At 45.0% G+C, this 21351-nt stretch overlaps 1 long non-coding RNA gene across 1 annotated transcript in view; it reads right to left on the bottom strand.

Moving 5' to 3' along the window:
- The window catches only part of LOC143782017 (uncharacterized), a 150343-nt gene that overhangs the window by 126948 nt on the left and 2044 nt on the right, over positions 1–21351 (bottom strand). The window contains exon 2 of the long non-coding RNA XR_013216860.1: positions 15223–15305. This is a non-coding gene — a long non-coding RNA (uncharacterized LOC143782017). The remainder of the gene's footprint in view (positions 1–15222; positions 15306–21351) is intronic.

Below are 21351 nucleotides of genomic sequence, written 5' to 3'. Positions count from 1 at the left end.
CAGAGTAGAATTTCAATATTTGCAGATGACACTAAACTCTGCAGGGTAATCAATACAGGGGAGGACAATTTTATATTACAGGATGATTTATGTAAACTAGAAGCTTGGGCTGATAAATGGCAAATGAGCTTTAATGGGGATAAATGTAAGGTCATGCACTTGGGTAGAAGTAATAAGATGTATAACTATGTGCTTAATTCTAAAACTCTGGGCAAAACCGTCAATGAAAAAGACCTGGGTGTATGGGTGGATGACAAACTCATATTCAGTGGCCAGTGTCAGGCAGCTGCTACAAAGGCAAATAAAATAATGGGATGTATTAAAAGAGGCATAGATGCTCATGAGGAGAACATAATTTTACCTCTATACAAGTCACTAGTTCGACCACACTTAGAATACTGTGCACAGTTCTGGTCTCCGGTGTATAAGAAAGACATAGCTGAACTGGAGCGGGTGCAGAGAAGAGCGACCAAAGTTATTAGAGGACTGGGGGGTCTGCAATACCAAGATAGGTTATTACACTTGGGGCTATTTAGTTTGGAAAAACGAAGACTAAGGGGTGATCTTATTTTAATGTATAAATATATGAGGGGACAGTACAAAGACCTTTCTGATGATCTTTTTAATCATAGACCGGTGACAGGGACAAGGGGGCATCCGCTACGTCTGGAGGAAAGAAGGTTTAAGCATAATAACAGACGTGTATTCTTTACTGTAAGAGCAGTGAGACTATGGAACTCTCTGCCGTATGATGTTGTAATGAGTGATTCATTAATTAAATTTAAGAGGGGACTGGATACCTTTCTGGAAAAGTATAATGTTACAGGGTATATACACTAGATTCCTTGATAAGGCGTTGATCCAGGGAACTAGTCTGATTGCCGTATGTGGAGTTCGGGAAGGAATTTTTTTCCCCATGGTGGAGTTACTCTTTGCCACATGGGGTTTTTTTGCCTTCCCCTGGATCAACATGTTAGGGCATGTTAGGTTAGGCTATGGGTTGAACTAGATGGACTTACAGTCTTCCTTCAACCTTAATAACTATGTAACTATGTAACTATGTAACAATACAATAATTAAAGCAACACAAGACGACCCTGCTCGTGAGAGCTTACAATCTACAATGAGGTGGGGGAGATACAAAGTACAGGTGTGTATTTACAATTATGTATTTACAATGATGGTCCATCCATCTTCAGGGGTGGGGGAGAGATGGAGATAGTGAATGGGCTACACACACAAACATAAAATGACTGATTAGGGAACATGATAGTCCACTCTGAACAAATATGTTTTGAGGGAGCACCTAAAACTATGCAAATTGTGGATGGTCCTAATATCTTGGGGTAGAGCATTCCTGAGGATTGGCGCAGCGTGGGAGATGTCTTGGAGTTGGGAGTGGGAGGTACAAATTAGGGCAGAGGTTAGTCGAAAGTCGTTTGCAGAGCACAGTGGTCGGTTAGGCCAATAGACAGAAATGAGGGAGGAGATGTAAGGGGGTGCTGCACTGTGGAGACCTTTGTGGGTGAGAACAAGCACTTTGAATTGTATCCTGTAATGAATGGGCAGCCAGTGTAATGACTGGCGAAGAGCGGACAGGTCGGAATACCGATTAGCTAGATGGACAACCCTGGCTGCTGCATTAAGGATAGACTGGAGAGGGGAAAATCGAGTGAGGGTGAGGCCAATTATTAGAGCATTACAGTAGACCAGGCAGGAGTGGATCAGGGTGACAATGAGGGTTTTTGTTGTTTCCATTGTGAGAAAAGGGCAGATTCTAGAGATGTTCTTTAGGTGTAAGCGGCAAGAGCGGGCAAGAGATTGTATATGGAATGTGAAGGAGAAATCGGAGTCAAATATAACACCCAGACAGCGCGCCTGCTGCCGTGGGTGTTATTATGGTGCCACCCATGGAGAGGGAAATGTCAGATTTAGGGAGGTTGGTAGATGGTGGGAGCAGAAGAAGTTCAGTTTTGGAGAGGTGGAGTTTCAGATAGAGTGTGGACATGATGTTGGAGACTGCAGACAGACAGGGGGTAAGGTCAGGGGATGATGTGTATAGTTGTGTGTCATCGGCATAAAGATGGTACTGAAAGCCAAATCTGCTGATGGTCTGTCCAATTGGGGCCGCATAGAGAGAGAAGAGAAGGGGCCAAGGACTGAGCCCTGAGGTACCCCAACAGCGAGAGGAAGAGGAGATGAAGCGGAGCCAGCAAACAAAACACTGAAGGAGCGGTCAGAAAGGTAGGAAGAGAACCAGGAGAGAGCAGTATCTTTAATGACTACTGACTGGAGCCTAGAGAGTAGGAGAGGGTGGTCAACAGTGTCGAAAGCTGCAGAAAGGTCGAGAAGAATGAGCAGAGAGTGATCACCATTGCATTTTGCTGTCAGAAGGTCATTGGTCACTTTGATGAGTGCAGATTCTGTCGAATGTAGGGGTGGAAACCGGACTGTGAAGGGTCTAGGAGGAAAAGCTGCACCGAAACACAAAGTTGGACCAATAAGAAAGTGACAGGGAATAATTATCATGAAATTAATTTTTATTTTTTATTTTTTATTTGGTAACAATAGTGACAAGCATAAAATTATATATATTAAAAAATGTATATATTGTAATTATATAGTATAATACAAAACTTTGATTTATATATATATTGATATATTTTGATAGTACCGGATCGCTCAAAATCAAAATATCAAAATATATCGGCAAACATCCAGATATAACGTTTAGACGCTCACAGAATTTGGGTGATTCTCTTGTAAAGAGCCATTATGTCTAGTCCCTAGAGGACTAGATACATGGGATTTTAAATTGTATAAGTATTACTATTAATAGATTATGTTTATAATATCTGATCAGTATAATATATATGTATTTATCTTATGTTGTATAGGATTATTATATGATAAATTTTGGCATTTACACTGTTGCACATTTTTCATTCATTATCCTTTTGGACACAAACTCCCCCGACACCTCAGCATAAATACTGAAGTATAGTAATCAACCGTTGCCTGCTTATATTCCCTTCATTTAGCACTCACATAATTATATATATCACCCATATGATGTTGTGCTATAGTCGTGCGCACACTAACTCGATATTCCATTATGTAGCGTTAATTATTTCCTTTTAGTTCACGTTTATACACAATGCCCTACACATATATTTCCCTTGTACAAATTCCCTTACACTTCACATTCCTGTCCATAGTCACCCATGTCGCTCCTGCCGTTGTGCGCATGCGCGTCCGGCGCTCGGGTGCCTGGGCCGCAGCGTCTCGGTGTCCTTGGCAACGCCATGTACCTTCATGTGCGTCCGGACACGTGGTGCTGCGTCCCGGACTTCCGGGTTGTCTGGGCGGCGCATGCGCCGTTCATACGATGGGCGCTGACATCGGCGTCCTCATATAGTATTTAAACCCACCGATCATGCTGCTACAATACCCCCTGACGAAGGACTGAGGGTCCGAAACGCGCGTCGGGGTGCACACACTGAGCCGCTGGCAGCCTTGAAATCATTCCCTGATAATTTGTAAGTAATCTGGCATATCCGTTAATATAGCACTGAGCACTTTCACTTGGTCTTTGAACCATGATGCCCCTTGTGATGGTTAGCAGTCATTGCACATAGCACTTTTTATATTCTTACCACATCTTTTCTTGATTTGGTCTATTGCACCACCTTGTGGTGGAAACTGGTTCTTGCACATAGCACTTTTTACACCTTTTATATACAAATATATTTACAGATTATATACACTGGTTTTGTGATTGTTTTATATTTGACTGCTTTTCCTGCACATATATAATTTTATCCATTATTCCTGGATAATATATGCCATTGATTGCCCTTTATCCTCGATATAAATTGGCTTGCCTTATTATATGCGGCTTATTTGTGCACAAGTTTTGTATTGTACTATATAATTACAATATATACATTTTTTAATATATAGAATTTTATGCTTGTCACTATTGTTACCAAATAAAAAATAAAAAATAAAAATTAATTTCATGATAATTATTCCCTGTCACTTTCTTATTGGTCCAACTTTGTGTTTCGGTGCAGCTTTTCCTCCTAGGTAGTGTTTTTACACTATAACTTTGGCACACGGGGTGACCCAATAACTATCATTTTTGGATATTAATTCCACCTTTATTTTGATAATATCTTTTATATAGGTGTCATTTCTGTGTCTGTTACTAGGGTCTAGGAGGGAAAGAGTAAAGAGGTAATGGGTAGGGCGGGAGTAGATCAGGTGCTCCAAGAGTTTAGAGATGAAGGGGAGACTGGAGACTGGTCTGTAGTTATTTGTGCAGGATGGGTTGAGGGCGGGTTTCTTTGTAATGGAGTAATGATAGCGTGTTTGAAGGAGGAGGGGAAAATGCCTGAGGAGAGGGAGAGATTTAAGATTGTAGTTAGGTGAGTTGTGACAACTGGAGAGAGAGACTGGAGGAGATAAGAGGGAATGGGGTCAGTAGTGCATGTAGTCGGACGAGAAGAGGAGAGGAGCTTGGAGACTTCTTCTTCTGTGATGGGATCGAATGTGGAGAGTGAGCCAGGGGAAATGCAGGGAGGGATGGGAGTCATTGCACTTAGTGGCTGGGAGCGGATTTCCTGATGGATGTTATCTATTTTCTCTATAAAGTGGGAGGCCAGGTCATCAGCACAAATGTCTGTTATAGTGGTTTGTGCTTTTGGACTGAGGAGGGAGTGAAAGGAGTCAAAAAGTTTCTTGGGGTTGTTGGCTAGTGAGGAGATCAGGGTGATGTAGTAGGTCTGTTTGGTGAGGTGAAGGGCAGAGTTATAGGTCCTTAACATAAATTTGAAGTGTATGAAGTCTTCTGGTGTGTGTGTTTTCCTCCATAAGCGTTCAGCACACCTAGAGCATCGCTGGAGAAATCGGGTTTGCGATGTGAGCCAGGGCTGTTTTACTCTGTGTTTGGAGGTTCTGAGGGTGAGGGGCGCTACTTGGTCCAGGGTGCTTCTAAGAGTGTAATTGAAGTGATGTACAGTGAGATCAGGACAGAAATAGAGGAGATTGGGGACAATGATGAGTGTAGGGATTCTGTGAGTGTATGAGGGTTAATGGCGTGTAGATTTCTGACTGAATGGTAGGTAGGAGTGTGCAAGGGTGGGCAAGGATTTGTGAGCATGAAGGAGAGAATGTTGTGGTCAGAGAGGTGAAGCGGTGAGTTATTTAGGCAGGAGATTGAACAGAGTCGGACAAAGACAGGTCAAAGGTGTTACCGTCCTTGTGTGTCTCAGAGGTTGAGAGCTGTGAGAGGCCGAGAGAAGTGGTTAGTGATAGAAGCTGGGACACAGATGTGGAAGTGAGGCTGTTAATGGGGATGTTGAAGTCTCCCAGGATAAGGGTTGGAAGTTCTGAGGACATAAAGTGTGGCAGCCAGGCAGAGAAATGGTCCAGAAAGTGGGTGGGCGAGCCTGGGGGCCGGTATATGACCGCTACTCTGAGGGAGAGGGGATGAAAGAGCCTGATGTTGTGGACCTCAAAAGAACGGAATGAGAGTGATGGAACTGGGGGATGACCTGGAAGGTGCATTGTGGGGACAGGAGTATGCCCACTCCACCACCAGGTCAAATGTATGTACACGTCTTCAGAAACTATTAAATTATATGAACATCATAGTAATAGAAACAGTTTTCCAGGTCAAAATGAACAAATTAGTTGATTGTTATATAGCTTAAAGCCTTGGAGACGTGCTTTAAAGTTTATTATTTATACTGTATATTTAGCTGATTCCAAAGGATTCTTGTAACAGTTTTAATTTATGCAGCATAAATTCTTGCCTACTAATTTCATGTGTTACAAGCTAATAGCATCATTTTCAGAAAGCTAAGAGCATTCATAATATTCTCCTGTTTTTCTTTTAAGCACACTATTGTAAATGTCTTTAGAAACACAATGAAAGTAGCCAATATATTATAAGAATATTTGCATTGAATCTACCCAATTCTGTTCAAACAATAAAAAAATGTTTGCACGTACACACAAATGCTGATCAGACCTACAGTGTTTACCATAAATGCATCACCATTCACCAAGGAAAAATCAAAGACAATTATGCAAGGTGGATGTATTGAGTGTACCTGTCTATGTCTTATACAGATGGCGCCTGCCTGTAAGTTCAGCAATCCAACTGAGCTCTGATTTCCATACTTCAGTTTAACACAATAAATGATGTGGTCACTGGCAATCGCAGCATCTAAATGGTTTCCAAATCAACTGGAAATGTCTGTCACCTTTGTGCTCCTATGAGGGCTTCAGATAATTGTAAATTGTAAGGCAAATTTATAATACTTTGCAATACATAAATATTATATACACAATCAAGAACTTATAGGCACTTAAATTCCTATCACCTTTAGTATTAAATTAATGTACAGTAGTGTGCACACATGTGCTATGTGGCCAGTATATACAGAGATATACATATATAATGCATCAGCGCACTGTGACTAGTGAATACATGAACTTGACTATTACTATGCACATTAAGGCTACTTTCACACTAGCGTCGTGCACTGCATGTCGCTATGCGTCGTTTTGTAGAAAAAACGCATCCTGCAAAAGTGCTTGCAGGATGCGTTTTTTCTCCATTGACTTGCATTAGCGACGCAGTGCGACGCATTGCCACACGTCGCAACCGTCGTGCGATGGTTGCGTCGTGTTGCGTCAGACCGTCGCCACCAAAAAACGTTGCTTGTAACGTTTTTTGGTGCGTCATGCCCATCTTTTCCGACCGCGTATGCGCGGCAGGAACTACGCCCCCGCCTCCCCGCACCTCACAATGGGGCAGCGGATGCGTTGAAAAACAGCATCCGCTGCCCCCGTTGTGCGGCGCTTCCACAGTATGCGTCGGTGCACCGCAACATCGCATTGCGACGTGCAGTGCACAACGCTAATGTGAAAGTAGCCTAAAGGGAACCCGTCAGGTCCCCCATGCCCCCAGAATCACCAGCAGTTGTGTCTGCATGCATTGCCTAACACTCCCTGTATTACATTAGATACATAAATAGATCTTTAGAAAAAGTATTTCTAAAGTCTTTTCATGATATATAAATGAGAGCTTTCACTAGTCGAGGGGGCGTTAGTGTCTCCAGACTAGTCATCCTAATAAGCATGTTATCTGCACTTTGGATCATGCACCAAACACGTCAATTTGCCCTTCGTCTACTTTGCAACCACTATATTGCTCTGTCCACAATCTGCTGTAAACACTGTGACCTGTCTGCCTTTTTTGTCATAGAGATCCAATGCATTTTCTTGTTTTATTATATCTTAAAGGGGTTTCCCAGTTTTAGAAAACCTGTGTTCCCCAGCTGCAGTTTATTTAAAAAAAAAATAACAACTCGCTTTACTCACCCTCTTCGGGCTCTTCTTTGGACTTGCTCGAGGAACAAACACCTCCACGAGAAGGTGGGTTTACTTCAACTCTTTTACCCAGGTCAACAAGGTTCTCATCTTGTCCCTTAGCCCTGCGGTGGAGATTATCACCAAGCTGGGAGCGGAAGATTTAAAAAAAGCTGTCCACATGGCGACAATTGGATAATTTAACGTTTAAAGAAAGAGAAGCTATTGGTCAATCACAATCCCTTAAGGATGTTGTCTTTAAGGCAGCGGACAAGGGGGGAACATTGTGATCTGACAGCAACATATGAGCGGGAGGCGTTTCGCTAGTTAACCCCTTTCTGACATCAGACATAATATTCCATCCATGTGACTGGGCCCAATTTGACCATGGATGGAATATTACATCATCACGATCACCCGCACTCACGGGGATGCGCCGGGGCGATCGCCGCCGGGTGTCAGCTGATTCTGACACCTATCGTTGGCAGAGCAGGGGAGAATGATGAGAGCCATGTTCAGCACCCGGTGGCAGGGAACAGCATTTACTGTAACACTTCTTCCCCGGCTCTGATGCATGTCACCTGGATGACATCTACAGTATGTGTGTTATGCATATGCATGTGTGAGGGACAATTTGAGGGTCCTCCTCCTCCTCCTCCTCTTCTTCCTCCTCCTCCTCCTCCTCCTCCTCCTCCGTCCCAGCACAGAAAATTTCGTATTGCACATTCCAAATCCCTACTGCGCACAAGCGATAACATGACAATAGGCGTTCACTCCCCTAAGACCTATGTCATCACTCTGCCCACACTCATTCATTGGCTGAAAAAATGGCGCTAGACGCGTCATACGACACGCGACTTTGCCGCCAAGATCGCGTACCGCATGGCCGACCCCGCACAGGGATCGGGTCGGGTTTCATGAGACGCCGACTTTGCCAAAAGTCGGCGACTTATGAAAATGCACGACCCGTTTCGCTCAACCCTAGTGCACAGACCCATTCACTTACATAGGCAAATAGCTCTCCTTTCCTCCAGAGTCTCTCCGTATGGCTAAGTAGCATTGTACAGCCACATATGAGGAATTGCCACGTTCAGTAGAAATTGTGGGACATATTTTGGTGCCATTTTACCCACTTCTTGTGTGAAAATGTAAAATCTTTGGCTAAATAAAATTTTGGTGGTAAAAATGTAGTTGTTTTGTCTCCACTGCCCAATGGTATAAAATTCTGTGACACACCCATGGTGTCAATATGATCACTGCACCCCTAGTTGAATTCATTGAGATGTGTTGTTTGTAAAATGGGGTCACTTATGATGGGTTCTGCTGTTCTGGCACCTCATTGGCTCTTCCAGTGGGTCATGGCACCTGCAAACCATAACAGTAAAATCTGGCACTCCTTGCCTTTTGAGTTTTGCACTGTGCCAGAAAAATATTTCGTGATTACATGTAGGAAAAAATGGACCAAAGTTTGTTGTAAAAAAAATGTCCTATTAGCCCTTAGAAAAATTAAAAACTTAGGGGTAAAACAACATTTTAATGGTAAAAATTTATTTTATTCTTTTTTCACCGCTCAGTGGTATAAAATTCTGTGAGGCACATGTGGTGTTAATATGATCGCTGCACCCCTAGATGAATTCATTGGGGAGTGTAGTTTGTAAAATGAGTTAACATATAGGGGGTTTCTGTTGTTCTGGCACCTCAGGGGTTCTGCCAATGTGACATGGCACCCTCAAACCATTCCAGCAAAATCTGAACTCCAATATGGCGCCTCTTCTCTTCTGAGATGTTTTGTTCAGTCATTCTACAGTCTTCTATATATGTAGCAACATAATAGAAAAGAAAAGGCAGCACTCACCCTTTTATGCTTCCGTTGTAAAAATTGCTTTAATCCATGACGATCAAACTTAACAAACAAATGCGGAATCGGCTAAGGCATAGGAGTGGAGAGGGAGCGGTGGAGACAAGACAGACGACGGCCGTTTCGCTCTTACGAGCTTCTACGGGTCCATGTGTGCTGTGCAGGCAACGTCATTTCCTTTATCAGGTAAGAGACGCACCACATGCTGAATAAATACATACATAATTAAAATCAACAACACAATCTTTTAACAATTTCTTTCGGATTTAGATGAAAATGGCCATATCTAATTTGTCGTTTAACCCCCAGGGACCCTGGGCGTTAGTTTTGAGGATCCACCTTGCTTCGCACTGAAGGAGTAATTTGTTATGGTCTCCTCCATGCTGCGGGAGCCTAACCACTTCCAACCCCGCAAATTTTAGCTGATTGGGATCCCCTCCATGCACTTCTTGAATATGTTTAATTAAACGAACACGTCCCTTCCCTGTGAGCACTGAATTGTAATGCTCATGGAAGCGAACCATTAGTGGCCTGATTGTTTTTCCTATGTAGAACTTATTGCAAGGGCAGAAAATCACGTACACAACAAATTTAGTTTTACACGTAATGAAGTCTCTAACGGAATGAATTACTGTACCTATTTTTAAAGGATTTTTGGTATTGTGCAATTGGCACATGCTACAGTTCCCACATTTAAAATTTCCCTGTGGACGTGACTTTTTTATCCAATCAGGATTATCCATTACAATTTTATTTTTTACCGCTAAATCACCTATATTCCTCGAACGTTTATAGGCAAAACGTGGGCGACAATCGGGTAAACTCCTAAAATCTGAGTCATTTTTTATGATATGCCAATTTTTACGTATCGCCGAATATATCTCATTATCTAGCGGGCTATGTTTAAAGATAAATGATATCAAAATAAAATTAAGAACGTTCTTGCGCAGATATGTAGAGATGGGCACGTTAACAAGAGCAAGGGCAGAAAAATTAATCCCTGAATTCCCCCATTATGCTAACTGGTACAGTATCCCAAAAATCCACAAAAATGCGAGACAGCCTCCGGGCCGCCCAATAGTATCAGGGAAAAATTCTATCACCGAACCCTTATCCCAATTTCTCGATTGGCTCCTCAAGCCGTTATTGATGGAGATACCCTCTTTTGTTAAAGATTCGGGGGATTTTTTGTTGACACTTAAAGATCTAATTTGGCAACCCACTTTTTCGCTAGTCTCAATTGACATTGTCAATTTATACACCCGTATACCACATCAAAAGGGCTTGGAGGCTATAAAACGCATCCTAAATAACACGGAGAAGGATGAGAATTTTATTTCATTCATTCTAGAGGGGTTAGATTTCGTACTTACCAACAACACCTTTAAATTCTTGAACAAGTGGTATTCCCAGCGGGTTGGTACCGCGATGGGTACTCCGGTGGCGTGCGTCTTCGCGAACCTGTTCCTCGCAGCGTTTGAGGAGAGGCACGTCACCGGACCCCGAAATCCTTTTCTGAGTCATATACGAATGTATCTGCGATTCGCAGATGATGTGTTTATGGTGTGGGACGGTGATGAATCGAGTTTTAATGAATTTGTGACATTTCTGAACAATAGCAACGAGGATAATATGTTATTTACAGCTGTCTTCGGAGGCAAATCCCTAGAGTTTTTGGACGTGAAAGTTGAAGTTCAGGAGGGGATAATTACCACCAAAGCCCATAGAAAAGAAACAGCGACTAATAATGTGCTACATTTTCAAAGTGCGCATCCCCACCATACAAAAAGTAGCATCCCGTATAGCCAGATGGTACGTTTGAGAAAATTGAATAGCAATGATGAAGGCTATAACAATCAGGTACGGGAATTAAAGTCGCGTTTCAGCAATAGAGGGTACCCCAAGCATATTTTGCAACAGGCCGAATCACGGGCAGCAAATCTTTCCCAATTAGATCTTCTGAAAAAAGGAAGAAATAGAAAAAGAAAAAAAACTAACGGAAGCGATAATGGAAAGAGAGAAGGGGTTTTTACCTTTATCTTTAAACATAGCCCGCTAGATAATGAGATATATTCGGCGATACGTAAAAATTGGCATATCATAAAAAATGACTCAGATTTTAGGAGTTTACCCGATTGTCGCCCACGTTTTGCCTATAAACGTTCGAGGAATATAGGTGATTTAGCGGTAAAAAATAAAATTGTAATGGATAATCCTGATTGGATAAAAAAGTCACGTCCACAGGGAAATTTTAAATGTGGGAACTGTAGCATGTGCCAATTGCACAATACCAAAAATCCTTTAAAAATAGGTACAGTAATTCATTCCGTTAGAGACTTCATTACGTGTAAAACTAAATTTGTTGTGTACGTGATTTTCTGCCCTTGCAATAAGTTCTACATAGGAAAAACAATCAGGCCACTAATGGTTCGCTTCCATGAGCATTACAATTCAGTGCTCACAGGGAAGGGACGTGTTCGTTTAATTAAACATATTCAAGAAGTGCATGGAGGGGATCCCAATCAGCTAAAATTTGCGGGGTTGGAAGTGGTTAGGCTCCCGCAGCATGGAGGAGACCATAACAAATTACTCCTTCAGTGCGAAGCAAGGTGGATCCTCAAAACTAACGCCCAGGGTCCCTGGGGGTTAAACGACAAATTAGATATGGCCATTTTCATCTAAATCCGAAAGAAATTGTTAAAGGATTGTGTTGTTGATTTTAATTATGTATGTATTTATTCAGCATGTGGTGCGTCTCTTACCTGATAAAGGAAATGACGTTGCCTGCACAGCACACATGGACCCGTAGAAGCTTGTAAGAGTGAAACGGCCGTCGTCTGTCTTGTCTCCACCGCTCCCTATCCTATGCCTTCGCCGATTCCGCATTTGTTTGTTAAGTTTGATCGTCATGGATTAAAGCAATTTTTACAACGGAAGCATAAAAGGGTGAGTGCTGCCTTTTCTTTTCTATTATGTTGCTGCATTTTGGATGTGTTGTCTTCCACGGCTGAGCACCGCCCGATCTCCCGAAGTGAGCATTAACCCCCGGATACTTATGCTCCATAGCTGCAACAGTCATATATGGACAATTGAAGTACGTTCTGTGCCAACCAATTCTTTCTTTTTTCATACGGTCTTCTATATATGTGATAGTCAGACTACAGTCTACTGGAAATGTGGTCAGACAATCCAAAAGTAGCGTAAATGCTATGGTCAGTCTGTCCACAAGCTACTGTAAACGTTTTGATCCGTCAGTACACAATCCACTCTAAAAATGGTCTGTCAGTCCACATTCTAGTGTAAATGTTGGGTTCATTCAGACCATAGTCTTCTAGTCTGCTGGAAATGTGGTCAGAAATTCCACACCTAGTATAAATGCTGTGGTCAGTCAGTCCTTAGACTAGTGTAAATGTTAAGTCAGTGCAAACTTTACTGGAACTGTGGTCAGGCACTCCATATCTAGTGAAAATGACGCTGTCAGTAAGTCCTTTAACAGATGGAAATGCTGTGGTCAGTCAGCCCAAAGTCTTTTGGCAATGTGGCCAGGCAGTTCAAACTAGAGTAAGTGCTGTGGCCAGTCAGTCATCAAACTAATGTAAATGATTTGATCCATTCATCCACAGACTAAAGTAAAAGTTTTGATCAGTCTGTCTAAGGTCTACTGTAAGTATGGCCATTCAATTCACACTCTAGTATAAATGCTGCAGTGAGTCGATCCACAGCCTAGTATAAAAGCAGTGGTCAGGTGGTCCACTACCTAATGTAAATGTTATGGTCTTTCAGTCCATAGTCTTCTGGTCTACTTGAAATGTGGTCAGGAATTCCACAAATAGCATAAATGAAGTGCTCAGTCAGTCATTAGACTACTGTAAATGCTTGTATAAGTCAGCCCATGGAGTAGTGTTAAACTTTTTGTCCGTCAGTCCACATTCTGCTGTAAAATTGTTCAGTTAGTCCACAGTCTAGTGTGAATGATGTCGCTAGTTGGTCTACCATCTAGTTTAACTGCTGTGGTCAATCAGTCTACAGTCTAGTGTAAATTCTGTGTTCAGTTGGTTCACAATCTAGTGTAAATGTTGTTTTTAGTCAATCCACAGTCTAGAGGAAATGCTGTGGTCAGTCAGTCAACAGTTTAGTGTAAATGTTGTTGTTAAGGTACCGTTACACTAAACGACTTACCAACGATCACGACCAGCGATACGACCTGGCCGTGATCGTTGGTAAGTCGTTGTGTGGTCGCTGGGGAGCTGTCACACAGACAGCTCTCTCCAGCGACCAACGATCAGGGGAACGACTTCGGCATCGTTGAAACTGTCTTCAATAGTGTTGAGCATTCCGATACCGCAAGTATCGGGTATCGGACGATATTTGCGGTATCGGAATTCCGATACCGAGTTCCGATATTTTTGCGATATCGGGAATTGGGATCGGGATGCATATTCATGTGTAAAATAAAGAATAAAAATAAAAAATAGGGATATACTCACCCTCTGATGCGCCCTGGTTGTAACTGCTGCAACCGGCAGCCTCCATTCCTAAGAATGAGGGAGTGAAGGACCTGCGATGACGTCGCGGTCTTGTGATTGGTCGCGTAACCGCTCACGTGACCGCTCATGTGACCGTGATGTCATCGAAGGTCCTTAACTGGCTCATTCTTAGGAACGGAGGCTGCCGGTTGCAGCGGTTACAACCAGGGCGCGTCAGAGGGTGAGTATATCCCTATTTTTTATTTTTGTTCTTTATTTTACACATGAATACGGATCCCAGGGCCTGAAGGAGAGTTTCCTCTCCTTCAGACCCTGGGAACCATCCAGGATCACTTCCGATATTTGTGTCCCATTGACTTGTATTGATATCGGGTATCGGTATCGGCGATATCCGATACTTTTCGGATATCGGCCGATACAATTCGATACTGATACTTTCAAATATCGGAAGGTATCGCTCAACACTAGTCTTCAACTATGCAGAAGTCCCCCTGCAGCACCCGGGTAACCAGGGTAAACATCGGGTTACTAAGTGCAGGGCCGCGCTTAGTAACCCGATATTTACCCTGGTTACCATTGTAAAAGTAAAAAAAAAACACTACATACTCACATTCTGATGTCTGTCACGTCCCCCGCCGGCGTCCACCGGCGTGCACTGAATGTGTCAGCGCCGGCAGTACCAGCGGTGACGTCACCGCTGTGCTCTGCTTTACGGCCGGCGCTGACACATTCAGTGCAGGGAAGCTCTCGGCAGCAGCGCGTGCATGTTAGCAGCGCTCTTGCCGAAAGCAGTTTTAACCCTTTGGACGCCGGGGGACGTGACAGACATCAGAATGTGAGTATGTACTGGTTTTTTTTTTTACTTTTACAATGGTAACCAGGGTAAATATCGGGTTACTAAGCGCGGCCCTGCGCTTAGTAACCCGATATTTACCCTGGTTACAAGTGAACACATCGCTGGATCGGCGTCACACACGCCGATCCAGCGATGACAGCGGGTGATCAGCGACCAAAAAAAGGTCCTGATCATTCCCATCGACCAACGATCTCCCAGCAGGGGCCTGATCGTTGGTCGCTGTCAAACTTAACGAGATCGTTAGCGGGATCGTTGCTTACGTCACCAAAAGTGTGACGTTGCAATGATATCGTTAACGATATTGTTATGTGTGACTCAGCCTTTAGTCATTCCACAGTCTAGTGGGAATGGTGTGATCATTTGCTTTACAGTCTAGTACACCGCTGATAAGAAGCTGATTATATGAAACATAAGAATGTTTTCTTATTTTAGAAGACAGAGGATAAAGAGAAGAAATGTTCCTTACCTCTGTACCTGAAATATGGTTGTGTTATACTGTGAGTTGTGTATGGAAGACATACATGTGAAAAACACAAGCATTATATTCTCATCTACCAGGAAGGTGTTATACACCTCGGCAGACCTAGAACTTCTGCCAATACCAATGATTATCAGTAATTAATAGGAATATTAATTACCTGTTATGAGATTTTTTTGATTCTCTTCTTGAAATCCTCAAGGAAAAATTTCACGTTCCACCATTTCACTGGGCGTCAGTCACCTGTAAATAGTCAAAGATGTGATAATATGTTCCTGCTACATGCTATACACAAAGGAAAATATAACACTAGGGACAAAAAATTGCTTATCTCAGGCAAAAGGACTGTAGTCAGTCAGTTTTTACTGTATATGTTATGTCCAATCATTCTACAGTCTTCTGTAAATGTTATAGTCAGACTACAGTCTGCTGGAAACATGGTCAGACAATCCCCACCTAGCTTAAATGCTATGGTCAGTCAGTCCATAAACTAGTGTAAAAGTTTTAGTCCTTCAGTCCAGAGTCCACTGTAAAAGTAGTCTGTCAGTCCACATTCAAGTGTAAATGTTGTGTTCATTCAGTTCATAGTATTCTGGTCTCCTGGAAACGTGGTCAAAAATCCCACTCCTAGCATAAATGCTGTGGTAAGTCAGTCCATAGACTAGTGTAAATGTTATAGTCAGGAAGTGCAAACTTTACTGGAAATGTCGTCAGGCAGTCCAAATCTAGCCTAAATGAAGTGGTTAGTAAGTCCCTAAACAAGTGCAAATGCTGTGTTCAGCAAGCCCAAAGTCTTCTGGAAATGTGGCCAGGCAGTCCAAACCTAGCGTAAATGCTGCTACCAGTAAATCTTCAGACTAATGTGTTAGGTGTAGAATTCCCACTGCTGCACAGGGGGAATCTCGAACCATGTCCGCTGCAGTTTCCCATTCTCCTTCAGCCGCAGTGGAACCTGCTCAGCAGAGACATCGGTCCCAGCGTCTGGCTCAAGAAGATACTGTGTGGTTACCTCTGCCATTCCAGGCTCAGCCTTTGTAACCAGCATTGATCCGAGGCGAGCAGACATTCCAGGGACTAAGTCCTGCTTTTCTTCTACTGAGCATGCCCACGGGATGACCTCTCATTGGTGGTCGGGAGTCACATGCTCAGGTCCTGTTACGGCTCCGATTGGAGCACTAGGAAGGTCTTGAAAGGCTACAGATATAAAAGGTTCACATGGCTGCTCGGCCATGCGCTAGTATAAATCACTTATTGTGTGTGTGTATGTGTGCCTGTTCTGGTGAAAGCTCCGAATCATTCCCATCCCTAGTGTTGATGAATGCTCGCGAATGTTGGAGCTGTCTAGCGCCAGTTAGTGCCATCCAGCACCAGGCACAATCTATAGCATCTAACAGCAGCATCAGCCAGTGCGGCACCGTGCACAACCAGTGCACTTACCTGTCCCTAGTTAGGGCGGTTAGTGGTGTTCACCAGAGCGGCGCTGCACGCACTCAGTGCGGTTAATCATTATTTAGGTTTTTCCCTGGCACCGCCGTTGTAGCGCCGAGCGCTAGTGGTCTAGAGGGACTCTAATCCCGTGTTCTTGGGGCAGAGTCCTGTGACCCAATACTAGCATTCACTCGGCGGTATTCCTTACATACCGGGTTAAGCTAACCCGTGTGTGTTCACATTATACCGCCATATACTGTCCGCCATTACCGAGCAGCAGGGGTCATCTCTGCACGGTGGACCCTGGGCTGCGAACACACCTTATACCATCCTTATAATTATTTGGTGCGTTCCACCAGCCCTAACATTATACTAACGCCAGGGTCTGACTTGTAATGGCGGACGAACAGCGACTACAGCAGTACATCCAGCAGCTGGAGGGCAGGTTAGCGGCTCTCGAGTGCACAACTTCAGCCATGGATGTTACCGCAGTTGCTGTTCAGGCTGCTAGCGTGGCTGCAGCTACTTTGTCCACTGCCACCCCTGCTCCGACATTATCCCGTCTCCCATTGCCAGACAAATTTGCTGGTGACAGTAAACTGTGTTGGGATTCGTGAGCCAGTGTGCTATACATCTTGAGCTCCTGGCTGCACGTTTTCCCACAGAGCAGGCTAAGGTGGGATTTATTATATCCCTCCTGTCAGACAGGGCGTTGGAGTGGGCTACGCCGCTGTGGGAGCGTGACGATCATGTGGTGCAGAGTGCCCCGCGGTTCTTGGGCACTTTGAAACAGGTCTTTTTGGGACCTAGTGTCACCCATGATACGGCGCTCCAACTGCTGGCATTGGCTCAGGGTTCATCCATGGTCAGTCATTTTGCTGTCCACTTCCGGACTTTAGCATCTGAGCTGGAGTGGCCAGATAAAGTCCTCATTCCTGTATTCTGGAGAGGACTGGCTGACCATGTGAAGGATGCCTTGGCCACTAGGGAGATTCCTGCCACACTGTAGGAGCTAATAGCTATATCTACCCGCATCGACCTTCGTTTTAACGAGCAAAAGTTGGAGCAAGCCCAGTGTAGGCAGAGGTTTTGGCTGGCTCCCACATTTGCCAAGCCTCTGGAATCTCCGGTCCAGGCGTCCGAGCCACATGAGGCCATGGAGGTGTCACGAGCGGGGTCTAAGTCCCGGACCACTCTTGCACTCAAGATCTGTCCTTCCTGCCAGCAGTCAGGACATTATGCCAGGAAATGTCCCCAGCGCTCGGGAAAATGTCAGCGTAGTGGTTGTAGGAGGAGGTACACTAGACACGGTGACGTTTTCCTCCAAATTGTCCTTCAAGGGGACAATTACCTTAGGCCCATTCACTCATACGGTAGAGCTTTGCGTGGATTCCAGGGCGGAGGGCAACTTCATGTCTTCTGCCTTCGCCCAACACTGCACTCACAGATAACACACCAGACCATCCCATTTACTCTTTCTATGTCACCATCCCATCAGGAAATTATCTCCCTGCTTGTCATTCCCGAGGGAATTGATGGGGTCCTGGTAGGACTACCATGGCTACGCGACCATTCTCCTCATATAGAGTGGTCCTCTGGGAGAATTCTGAGATGGAGTGAATCCTGTGAGGGTAGATGTCTGAGGGAGTACGTTCAGGTTGCTACTACTGAAGTACCCGCAGATCTTCCCTCTCTCCCCAAGCACTATTGGCCCTATGCGGACATGTTTTCCAAGAGGGCTGCGGAGACCCTTCCGCCCCACCACCCCTATGACTGTCCTATTGACCTCTTGCCTGGTGCAGAGCCTCCCCGGGGTCGAGTCTATCCCTTATCTCTTCCGGAGACGGAGGCGATGTCACAATACACTCAGGAGAATCTTGCAAGAGGATTCATTAGGAAGTCAGTGTCACCTGCAAGGGCGGGGTTCTTCTTCGTGCAGAAAAAGAATGAAGAATTACGTCCATGCATAGATCACAGGGGTCTTAACGCCATCACCGTTAAGAACAAGTATCCTCTGCCCCTGATATCTGAGCTCTTTGATAGGTTGCGGGGAGCCAGGGTATTTGCTAAGCTTGATCTGCGGGGTGCTTACAACCTGATTCACATCCATGAGGGGGACGAATGGAAGATGGCATTTAACACCAGGGACGGGCACTATGAATACCTGGTGATGCCCTTTAGGCTTTGTAATGCTCCTGCCATTTTCTAAGACTTTGTAAATGACATCTTCCGGGATCTGTTATCCACCTCGGTCGTAGTCTATCTGGATGATATTCTCATCTACTCTCCAGATATAGGCTCCCAGAGATGTTTGCAAAGTCTTTGACCTACTACGGGCAAACTCCCTCTATGCCAAGTTGGAGAAGTGTGTGTTTGAGCAGGAGTCCTTGCCTTTCTTGGGCTATATAATCTCTGCCCAGGGATTGGCTATGGATCCTGCCAAGCTAGAGGCTGTGATGAACTGGCAGGAGCCCCATTCTCTCAAAGCGGTGCAGCGCTCTATGGGGTTCATTAACTATTATTGCCAGTTAATTCCCCACTTCTCTACTTTGGCTGCTCCCTTGGTAGCCCTCACGAAGAAGGGAGCAAATCCCAAATTGTGGTCGGAGGAGGTCTCCAAGGCCTTCCTCTCTATTAAGTCCAACTTTGCTAGCGCTCCCATTCTACATTGCCCCGATGTAGATAAACCTATCATAACGGAGGTGGATGCCTCATCTGTCGGTGCTGGAGCAGTCCTATTCCAAAAGGATGCTCAAGGTCAGAAGCATCCTTGCTTCTTTTTCTCTAAGACCTTCACACCGGCAGAGAGGAATTATTCCATTGGGGACAGAGAGTTGCTAGCTATGAAGTTGGCCTTCTTGGAGTGGAGACACCTCAAGGAGGGGGGCTCATTTTCCCTTCCAATTCTATACTGACCACAAAAATTTGGTTTACTTGCAGACTGCCCAGTGGCTAAATTCCCTCCAGGCTAGATGGTTCTTGTTCTTCTCCCGTTTCCACTTCACTCTCCATTATCTTTCCGGGGAGAAGAACATCCGTGCTGACGCTCTCTCCCGCTCTGTAGTATTATCAGTGGAGGAGGAGGAGGAGCCTTGGTTAATTGACCCTTCAGAGAGTCTGAGGATCGTGGCCTCGGTTTCGCTAGAGTCTGTGCCCCCTGGCAAGACTTTTGTGCCATCTAATTTGCGACCGGAGGTCCTCTCTTGGGCTCTAGGATGTACTGGTGGCCACATATGGCCCGTGACGTCGGAGACTATATTCGGGCATGTGTCTCCTGCGCCAGGAATAAGTCTCCTCGAGAACGGCCTGCTGGGTTACTTTACCCTCTGCCAGTAGCAGACAGGCCCTGGGAAATAGTAGAGATGAACTTCGTGGTGGGCTTACCCAAGTCCCGTAACTGCTCCATTATTTGGGTAGTCACCAACCACTTTTCCAAAATTGTGCACTTAGTGCCTCTTCCACGGCTAACTTCTGCACGGGCCTTGGCAGCATTGTTTATCAAGCATATTTTCTGCCTACACGGTATGCCAGACAAAATTGTCAGTGACCGGGGTCCATAGTTTGTGTCTCGGTTCTGGAGAGAGCTTTGTCGTCTACTCAGCATCGAGCTGAATCTCTCTTCAGCATACCATCCCGAGAAGAATGGGTTGGTAGAGAGGGCCAATCAGACCATGGTAACATACCTGCAACATTTTGTTTCAGCCAGGCAGGATGACTGGGCATCCTTGCTACCGTGGGCGGAGTTTACACTGAACAATGCTGTAGCCGACTCCACTGGGCAGACCCCTTTCCTCCTTAACTACGGCCAGCATCTGCGGGTATCTGTGCCCATGCCCATGTCTTCCACCGACTCCAGGGTGGCAGACTGGGCTGTGGAGGCACGTGATATTTGGGACCGCACACAGGATGCTATCCGGGCCTCCAAGGAGAGAATGAGGGTCTGCGCTGATGCACAACGGCGCCCCACTCCGACCTTTGCTCCTGACAACTTTGTGTGGCTCTCCACCCGTAATATCAGACTGCGAGTTGAGTCCACTAAGTTTGTGCCCCTTCAATGTCCTGGAACAGGTTAAACCTGTGGTCTACCGTCTTGTCTTTCCTCCTCGCCTAGGTATCATCTACACCTTTCATGTGTCCCTCCTAAAGCCCATTCACATGTCCTGGTTTTCCGAGTCATCTGCTGGGACATTGGGTTCATCCATGGACGATTACGAGGTGAACGCTATCATGGAGTGTAAGGTGGTACATGGCAAAAAATTCTATTTGGTGGATTAGAAGGGTTATGGCCCAGAGGACAGGTCCTGGGAGCCTGTTTAGCACATTCAGGCTCTGCAGCTCATTGCTGCCTTTGAGCGTAGCGAGGCCCAAGGAGGGGGGGTAATGTTAGGTGTCGAGTTCCAACCGCTGCACAGGGGGAATCTCGAACCATGTCCGCTATGGTCTCCCATTCTCCTTCAGCCGCAGTGGAACCTGCTCAGCAAAGACATCAGTCCCAGCATCTGGTTCAAGCAGATACTGTGCATTTGGATACAGCTGCCATTCCAGGTTCAGCCTTTGTAACCAGCACTGATCCGAGGTGAGCAGACATTCCAGGGACGAAGTCCTGCTTTTCTTCTACTGAGCATGCCCACGGGACGACCTCTCATTGGTGGTCGGGGGTCACATGCTCATGTCCTGTAGCGGCGCCGATTGGAGTACTCGGAAGGTCCTGGAAGGCTACAGATATAATAGGTTTGCATGTATAAATCAGTTATTGTGTGTGTGGATGTGTGCCTGTTCTGGTGAAAGCTCTGAATCAATCCCATCCCTAGTGTTGATGAATGCTTGCGAATGTTGGAGCTGTCTAGTGCCAGTTAGTGCC

The sequence above is a fragment of the Ranitomeya variabilis genome, chromosome 6, assembly GCF_051348905.1.
Source record: "Ranitomeya variabilis isolate aRanVar5 chromosome 6, aRanVar5.hap1, whole genome shotgun sequence".
In the NCBI taxonomy this organism is placed as follows: Eukaryota; Metazoa; Chordata; class Amphibia; order Anura; family Dendrobatidae; genus Ranitomeya; species Ranitomeya variabilis.
Note: the sequence above shows the minus strand (reverse complement) of the source record. Positions and strands in the feature narration are given on the sequence as shown.